At 46.6% G+C, this 8,642-nt stretch overlaps 1 long non-coding RNA gene across 1 annotated transcript; it reads right to left on the bottom strand.

Moving 5' to 3' along the window:
• Positions 1 to 1,962: 1,962 nt before the first annotated feature.
• Positions 1,963 to 7,863, bottom strand: LOC111848035 (uncharacterized). The gene is made up of 4 exons (XR_002839209.1): positions 7,713 to 7,863; positions 5,669 to 6,112; positions 5,412 to 5,471; positions 1,963 to 2,287 (listed from the first exon to the last, which is right to left on the bottom strand). It is a non-coding gene; the product is annotated as an uncharacterized lncRNA (long non-coding RNA).
• Positions 7,864 to 8,642: the final 779 nt, after the last annotated feature.

Here is an 8,642-nt window from a genome sequence, read left to right on the forward strand (position 1 = left end):
CACGGCTGCCGGCTCTCCTGTCACAAGGCTGCGTGGAAAGTCCGAGACGATGCTGATGGGGACCGAATGGCGACAGAGACCTCACAGTACCCGGGAAACGAGAGACCAGGCCAGAGGAGAAGGCTTGTGTGACACCCTACTGCCCCCTAGAGTTAAAAATGTAAAAAAAGAAAAAAAAAAAACAAATAAAACACGAGGGATGGAGATGGAACATGTTAAGAGTGTAGAGTGCACTCTTCTGCCATGTTGATGTTGCACTGGATGGACACTCTGCTGCCCTGATGGTGGTACACTGGTGTGTTTCTGAACAGCACTGGATCCAGCTGTCAAGACAGCAGCGCATGACCGAGGTCAACAGGGGCTGAGATCCCCCAGATCTCAGAGAATCTGGTTATAATTAGCTCCTGACTGACAGCTGACATGCCACTTTATATAGCACTTCTTAATTACCTTCAGTGAAGTAATTAAGAGCTAAATGCCTGCAGACTGCAGCCTGCTCCCCCAACCCCCCAGGACCGATAACCTAAAGGGTTAAAGGGTGACCGGCTGGGATGGCTTGTCACCGCTGGGGACCTGGTGGCAGGCAGGGCGGGGCGGGGCAAGGCTGCATCCTGACGGCGGCAGAAACTTTTTCCGCTGGCCCGCCCCACCGCGTGTTAGCAGCTTGGGGGGGGGGCTGGCTGGCGGGGAGAGGCATCGCATGGCCTTTATTTAGATTCCGCCAGGCTGTGCCCCGCTGTCACCGTGACTCACAGAGCAGAGCGGTGACACTTTTCACTCTGACAAGCCTGCACGATTAACGCACTGCCGCTGCGCACTCTGCAGAGCCAAAGGTGCATTCACTCTCCCTGCATCCTTGGTTCCCCCCCGCCCCGCCCTCCCCCCCCTTCATTCTCCTTTTCACATTATGATTACATTCCTTTTTTTAAGCCCGTTAGCTCCCTGGCGTCATCAAGGACCCTGTGGCCTCCTACGTCCCCGCACCGGAGAGGGGGGTCTGTATCTCGGCAACGCGCCTAGCAACCGCTCCTCGTAACCATGGATTATAACCTGTTGCCAAGGGAGACACAGAGATGCGGGATTGATTTTCAGAAATAAAATGTTTTCAAAACTAAATGAATAAACATAATGTGCCTTGAGCCAGGATGCGGGTCGGTATATGAATGATATATTCATTTATTCCTTCTGCATTCCTCCGTGTTGCCTGCCCACTGCGGTTTTGTTTGACATTCGCTCGCTCGTGTAGACTGTTATCTACCGTAGATTAAAAAGCGAGGGCCCATCACCCCCCGCCCCCCACGGCGATCCAGCCCGTACGCTTTCACAGGGGCCGACCTCTGCTCGAGGCCCCAGTGTGATGACGCAGGAGACCCCGGGGCTCCCGGGGGGGGGGGTCCGTCTCCATCCCCCGGGGGGTGTCTTAATAAACGAAGGCGGCGCCAATGGCGATGGGTGCTGACGTCTCTGTTCCACCTCATTGAGTCCCTCGATAAGGCGTGACGCCCAATCACCGCCACGGCAACCGGATCCACCAGAGCCCAGTCAAAGTCTACAGCCATGCACTTTAATATGCATTTAGTAAATATACATTCAGTACTGCATCCTTGCTTAGTTGATGCCTTTATTACAGGCCATGGTTTACAGTTCCTGTTGATTTACGAGCTGTAAAATAACTAATTGTAATTCTGCCACGTGTTGCACACATTACCACGCATGAATCAATGGAACCTAAATTAGCTAACGGAGCTTATAGTTATTACTGTTGCTGGTTTTTATCTGTGTACCTATTTGTGTGAGACTCAGTGGGTTGGAACACTGTGCCTGTGACTTAGTTCAAATCCCAGCGTTTAGATGAGTGATTTCAACCAACGGCATAGGAGAGAGTTTGATACTGGAGAGGGACACACTCTAGTAATTACAAAGGTCTGTTTATTAGGGGACAATAAATGAATCCAAATTAAATAAGGCCCTTAACCTCTAGTTGCTTCAGGACCTGTCCGTCCCTGCTTTCCCAAAAATGTATGTTGCCTCGGATAGAAGTTTCAGCTAAATATACAAAAATGTTAACACCCGCTGCAGCCATCTTGAATAATTCTTGCTTTCTTGTATACTCATCTTGTATAATTCTTGCTATCAGTTACATTTAATTTCTTTATACTTGTTTGGCTGAGAGCAACCGAAGTAATTCTCTGTTTGCTTTCTGACAATATTTAAAATTATCAAAGAAATTTAAAAAAATAACAGCAGGAATATGTCGTTTCTCTGTTGTTCAAGCTGAGGCTCAAGTCTAGAAAATAAAAATGAAAAGCAAAATATAATATCGCTTTGCTTTGATGGAAATTACCCCCGACCATAAACCACACCCTCCCAACCATTTTGAGCAATACCACTACACTCTTAAAACAGCTGAGGACACGTCTAGGTGGGGGGGTGGGGGGTATTAGCTGTCTTGCATACAGGCATCTTAGCAGCTAACAGGCAGAGGCAGACATTTCAGGTCCGGAAAGTAAAAATCCAAACCAGGATTTTGTTACAACCCACCAGTTGAGTACCATGTGACTGTGACTCATTATGCTCAACTGGTTGGTTGAAACAAAATCCTGGTTTGGATTTTTACTTTCTGGACCTGAAATGTCCACCTCTGCTAACAGGCCAAGGAACATGGTGGCAGACTAATGCCAGGGGCTTCTGGGAGAAAACCAAGCCATTAAGGGTGCCACTGGAGGTGAATTTTGGGGGGAATACAGCCCCCATACTGGGTGTTTTTCCTTAAGCGACTCACACTAGCATTGCAGTTCTTTCTCTTATGCTACTTTACAGAGACAGATATTTTATTACAGGCATATATTTCCACAGGTTAACTACTTCTCTCAAGGGTACAACAGCAGTAACCCTTTTGGGAGTCGAAGCCGCAATCTTGTGGTCACACATCAATTCCCTTAACCACCATGTTAGCCACCGTGATAGCAGGGGACGGGCTTTGGCCGTGCCGATGTGACGCCCCCAGGACAGGCATGCCTGCTGCCCTTCTCCCCATTTTCCCATGGTGCCACGTTTGCTGCCATGTCACCTTGCTGGTGCTCACTTGGCTGCTTGTGCTTGTTTTTCTTTTACGGCTTCCTAGAGACGCCAAGCTCAGGTAAAAATGCACCCCCTGACCTTTTGTGTCGCTCCGTGTCTCGGAAGGAGAACGGGTCTTCCTTCCATCAGTCCGCTGGGAGGAATAATCAAGGCAGTCACTGTAAATAACATTCCCTTCTCTTTCAAGCTCCTAGCTTCCCCCACCTCGAACACACCTCCCTCTCTGGGCTCTGCTATAAAAGAATCTTGCCCCCCTGTGCCACACATCTGGTCTGACAAACAAACACACACACGCAACCCAGATCCCCTCCCTGAAAAATAAATGCTGAAAAATGAGTTGCCTTTCCACTAACGCAGATTCACATACACACCCTTAAGTCTCAAATATTACCCCAGAGCCACAAACAGACTCACCGTCTCACTCAGACACACACCGTCTCACTCAAATATTGACCATCTCTCACATACAAACTCCCAGATTACACACACTATTTTAAAGTCTTACACATTCATAAATATTCTCACTTTCACTGATACATATTTTCACACTCACTCTCCCTCAAAGATATACTCTCACACTAGCTCACTCTCCCTCACAGATACACTCTCACACTCACTCTCCCTCACAGATATACTCTCACACTAGCTCACACTCCCTCCCAGATATACACTCTCACACTCACTCTTCCTCTCAGATACACTCACTTTCCTTCACAGATACTCTATCACGATCACTTCTCTCACAGATCCACATTCACACTCTTTCACAGATACTGTCTCACACTCACTCTCCCTCACAGATATGCACTTTCAAACTCACTTTCTCTCAGATGCACACTCTCACACTCACTCTTTCTCATGGATACGCACTCTCAAACTCACTCTCTCTCAGATACAAACCCACACACTCACTCTGCCTCACAGATACGTACTCTAACTTACTCCCTCTGTCTCAGGTATGCTCTCACTCTCTCTGACAGCTACACACTCACACACTCACTCACTCTGACAGATACATACTCACACACTCATCTCCTTCATAGAGACACTCTCTCACACTTACTCCCTATCTCTCACAGATACACACTCTCCGACAGACCAACTCTCTCACTAACAAATGCATGGGCTTTGTCTCCTCCTGTCCTTGCGTGTCTGTGTCCTTGACAAGAGTGGTTACACACTGATGATTATACGAGCTCCCAAACTTTCCATAGAGGGGCATAAATGACGGCACGCTGCCCGGCGTCCTGCACACGGCCTGCGGGACACAGAGAGCTGACACCGGTCCTGCTGGGCAGCCCTGGGCTCCAATGAAATGGCAATAAGAAGCCGCCCTTGGTGGCCCTCTCTCATCACCATGTTAATTACAGCCTCATAAACATGCTGGGATGGCAGGACACCAGGGGGCATAGTGGTTAATGCTTTGGAGACTTTAAACAGGAAAACATCTTTTAAAAAACACATTAAGACTGTGAAAAACTGTATGAGTAAGATTGTAGGGTAAATCTGTGAACAAAAATGTGTTAAGCTCTCCTTTGAATACTACTTCTTTCCCTGTGGTTCTGTGCATTTTTCTGAGACGCCATTCATTGACGCGCAAAACAGTTGGCAGGCTTCTCACAGCTCGTTTTCATTTTGCAGAACTACACACTGCACCCGTGAAATGCCCCGGACACTTAAACCACGCTTCACAACCAAATAAACACATGAAACGGAGCCACTGTGTCACAGAAAGGGGGGGGGGGTCACTGTTTAAATAACGGCGCTAAGTTGCAGTGCTGATGTGAGTCACCCTGAGTGCCTGCTCTTGGTGCCCCTGATGGTGGTTCCTGATTAGAATACTAAATCTCTAATGTCCTTCCTGTCCTTCTGTACAGTTGGGTGTGCAGTGCTCTATAGGGTGGGCCGACCAGCAAAGGTGTAACAAGGTACCAAGTGAAGGAGCCATTACGTGGAATCCCTGGATGTTGGCCCTGTCCTTTCAGCACACAGAAGCTCATCAGATCTGGTTGTTCTCACTTAATCCAGCAATGTAACAGCAATGGGGGGTGGTTTGTGGTTCAGGTTAATCATCTGTGCCTGTGATTCAAAGTTGCCGGTTCGAGCCCCCACTTTGGCAGCATAGTCACATGCCCGATGAGCCCTTGAGCAAGGCCCTTAAGCTCCTGAAATGCTCCAGGGGGACTGAATGAATAGCCTGACCCTGCACTTGGACCCTAAGTTACACTCTCAACAATAGGGGGCAGTATGTGGCTCAGTGAGCTGTGCCTGTGGTCATAGGGTCGAGCGCAGCCTTGGCACATCTGCGGGACCTGGAGCAAGGCACTTACCCCCCCAGCTCCCTGAATGCTGCTATGGACGGCTGCCATTCATGGCCAGCTTGCTCTTACCTACAGAGAGGAAGTTGGGGGAGGCATTAAGAAAATTTCCCCACGGGGACCAATAAAGTATCTATTTTTTATTTATATATATGTCTGAAAACAAGATGGAACATCCAAAAAAAAATGCATTACAATGTCCTGGTACTTGTCCAAATGGCAAATGTCATTTTAATTTTCATCATTTAACAAAGACAAACCCTGCTCACATGATGCATTGATCCTATCTTCTGTCCTGATGTCCAGCTGCTACAATTTTCTGGTCCGTTGGCATGGCGCCTCTGTACCCAGCATGCATTGCAGCCAGTAGCATTTGATCATACAGCTGGTGGTCATATATATCTTCCACCAGCGAGCGAGGTTTAGCAGGACAGAGTGTGAGGAGTTCCACAGCCACGTGCTGCAGGAGAGGAGAACCGTTCCCTGTCTCGAGCGGAGCGCTGACACTGTCCCAAAAGCAGCTCGCTATCTTCAGCGGGTACAGGACGGCTATAAAGAGCCTCCAAAATTCTAGAATATGACCGGAACTGTAAAGCCCAGTGACAGGGATGTAGACGATGACACCATCTCATGCAGATGTTACCCCATGCTTGCCTGGCCTTGTCCACTGCAAATATTTGTCCAATCAGGGTCCTGCCTCGTTTGAGGTTTTACTGAGATGTACAAAGATATAGTGATGAGTAACCGACCTGCAGCATTTGTATTATCTCAAAGAGTTAAAGTAATAAAGTAGCTCGTCCTCTACTATCACCCCTTGCACTGAAAATGCTCAATGCTCCCCAAAAGGAGCTCCTAGCTTTGCAGGCATCGCTGCGTTCTCACCTCTACATCCCTCAATTTCCTCACCCCGTCCTTCATCCTACTGAAAGGGGCTCTGTGCAGCCATTTCTTACTCATGTCTTTAACACTCCATCACTTGCAGACGAGCAGACAGGGCTGAGATACTCATGCATCTTGAACTACAGGCTGGAATCTCCCAGAGACTATAACCATGTCAACAGTTAGCGCCTCCTGTTCGAAAAACTCTTCTTGCAGTACCCGCTTAATTTACTATATAAATGCAGCAACCACTGATAGACAACCCTAGTATCCGAGTAGCAAAATAGCATCTTTTGACAGGAATTGCACTGTATTTTTCAATGGCACAATAACAAAATATGTTGACAGGACATATATCTGTTTTCATTTCGAGTCCTCATAATTGATCATTGAGATGGACTGGGGTGGTGCTGCACTCTTTTCAGACCCCCTGTCTTTGTAAGGCAGTGATTTATCACACGCCTGATGCCTGTGGCCTGTATTTCACTGAAAATACATATTCACCATCATCCCTCCAATTTCCCCCCATTCTACCACACAAATGGTTCCTCTTCTAGTTTGATGACTCTGCCTTTCTCCCACGTTTACAATAGTGACCTAACCCAGATACACCATTATTATATATATATATATAATATCGCACTATTAACCATTTCATTTCGCAGTTAACATGACTGAATGTATGAAGTAAGCTGGGATTGGTTGCTGTCTTTTGAAAAATTAATTCACATCGGTTACCAGAACTTGAGTAACTATTTTTTGTGCAGGTCGGAGCGTCTTGGCTTGGGGACTGTCGGTCATGCGAAGACATAAATAAACGCTGTGGTGTTTTAGAAATATCCCACTGCTGTGCGCTTTGCACTGACAGCTTTGCGCATAAGATGTTTCCAGAATTGCCAAGAGAACCAAGAGAAACTGTAAAGCACATTATGCATATAGCTATCACCGAATTACGAAACAAAAAAGCACCGGAAATGAATGAAAAAAGCATAGAGTCACACGTGTAGCGTTGTCGATCTACACCTGACGCGGTTCTTGACTGACCTATGTGCCAGTTTGCAGTTATGGGTGTTTGGCTGACAGTGGTGAAGCGACGAGCGGCCGGGCGTGGCTGCGCACCGCGATCCCCTTTCTGTGCACCGCCGGGCGTCAGGAACCCTTGCGGCCAATGCACACATGCTTCTGAACGCTTTTTGACGGGGACTTATTTATAGCTACGAAATTAGCAAAACCATTTCCTCTTGATCCATTACTATGTCAGTTAAGAAGGGCTTAGTTACATATAACAGATTTTGCGCAAACCTCTTCAATTGGTCCGCCAGATCGCCCTGAAACCCCTTTTAAACAGAAACAGAGGTAGACCAAAGACACATTAGCCATTTAAAGCCCCGTTTCGATAATGTGTTGCTGTACATAACCTTAATTAAAACCAACCTTGCAGACTCGGAGTGTCTCTACTAACTGCTCAATTCTTTTGGTCAACTGCATAATTGTACAAAAAGAACTCTGTTGACCTCTTCAGAGGTTGAACGAGGTAGAAACTTGAATGCCAGTCTCAGACTCAGAGATGGTAGACAATTTTAACGCGGGGGCGCCATCATGTGGTGATACGTTTACATTCGAAATCCACTCAGTTTAATCGTTGATTTATACATATTTTTGCTAATTCCACCCCCCAGTTTCAGCAATCAATATTTAAACGCAGCACTTGTATTAATTTACACTGTAAAATGTAATCGAAACAGTAGTTTTACAAATATATATCTCCCTTACTACTGGAGCAGTACATTGTCGGCGTGATCTTGGAAACTAACGTAGGGTGCACAGGGAGACAACCCCGATTGCGATGCCGTAAAGCTATTTTTTTTCTTCCATTTATTAAACACAATCATTTATTTAAATATGATCTGGTACTGCTAAAATCTGTTGAATTGATTTTCAAGTCGGTGTGAATATGTGTGAATAAAGTACGTGTGTCCTGCAATGGGTTGGCGCCCATTTTGGGTTATTCCACGCCTTGCGACCGAAGGCTTCGCCCCCCAGCGACCCTGCATAAGACAAGCGGGTATGGAAAATGGATGGATGGATGGATTTTCTACTCGAAATAATTTCCTTTGTTGTTATGGTTCTTTTACTATTTTCCACAAGATGGCAGCAAACACTGCCGTTAAGGCTTCGCCTGTTATTTGCTACTTATTTGTATGTGAGCGGTTACCAAATTTCTCGAAGAATTGTGATTGGTCAGGAGAGTGTCCCACAGTCTTAAAACATGCAGAAAGATGGATTGGTGAGTGTATGTTGCCCATAGCGTGTGATTATGTCTGCCCTACGATGGAGTAGCATTTTTTCTCCTGTCCTATTTTT

Source organism: Paramormyrops kingsleyae, chromosome 11, assembly GCF_048594095.1.
Source record: "Paramormyrops kingsleyae isolate MSU_618 chromosome 11, PKINGS_0.4, whole genome shotgun sequence".
NCBI classification, from domain to species: Eukaryota; Metazoa; Chordata; class Actinopteri; order Osteoglossiformes; family Mormyridae; genus Paramormyrops; species Paramormyrops kingsleyae.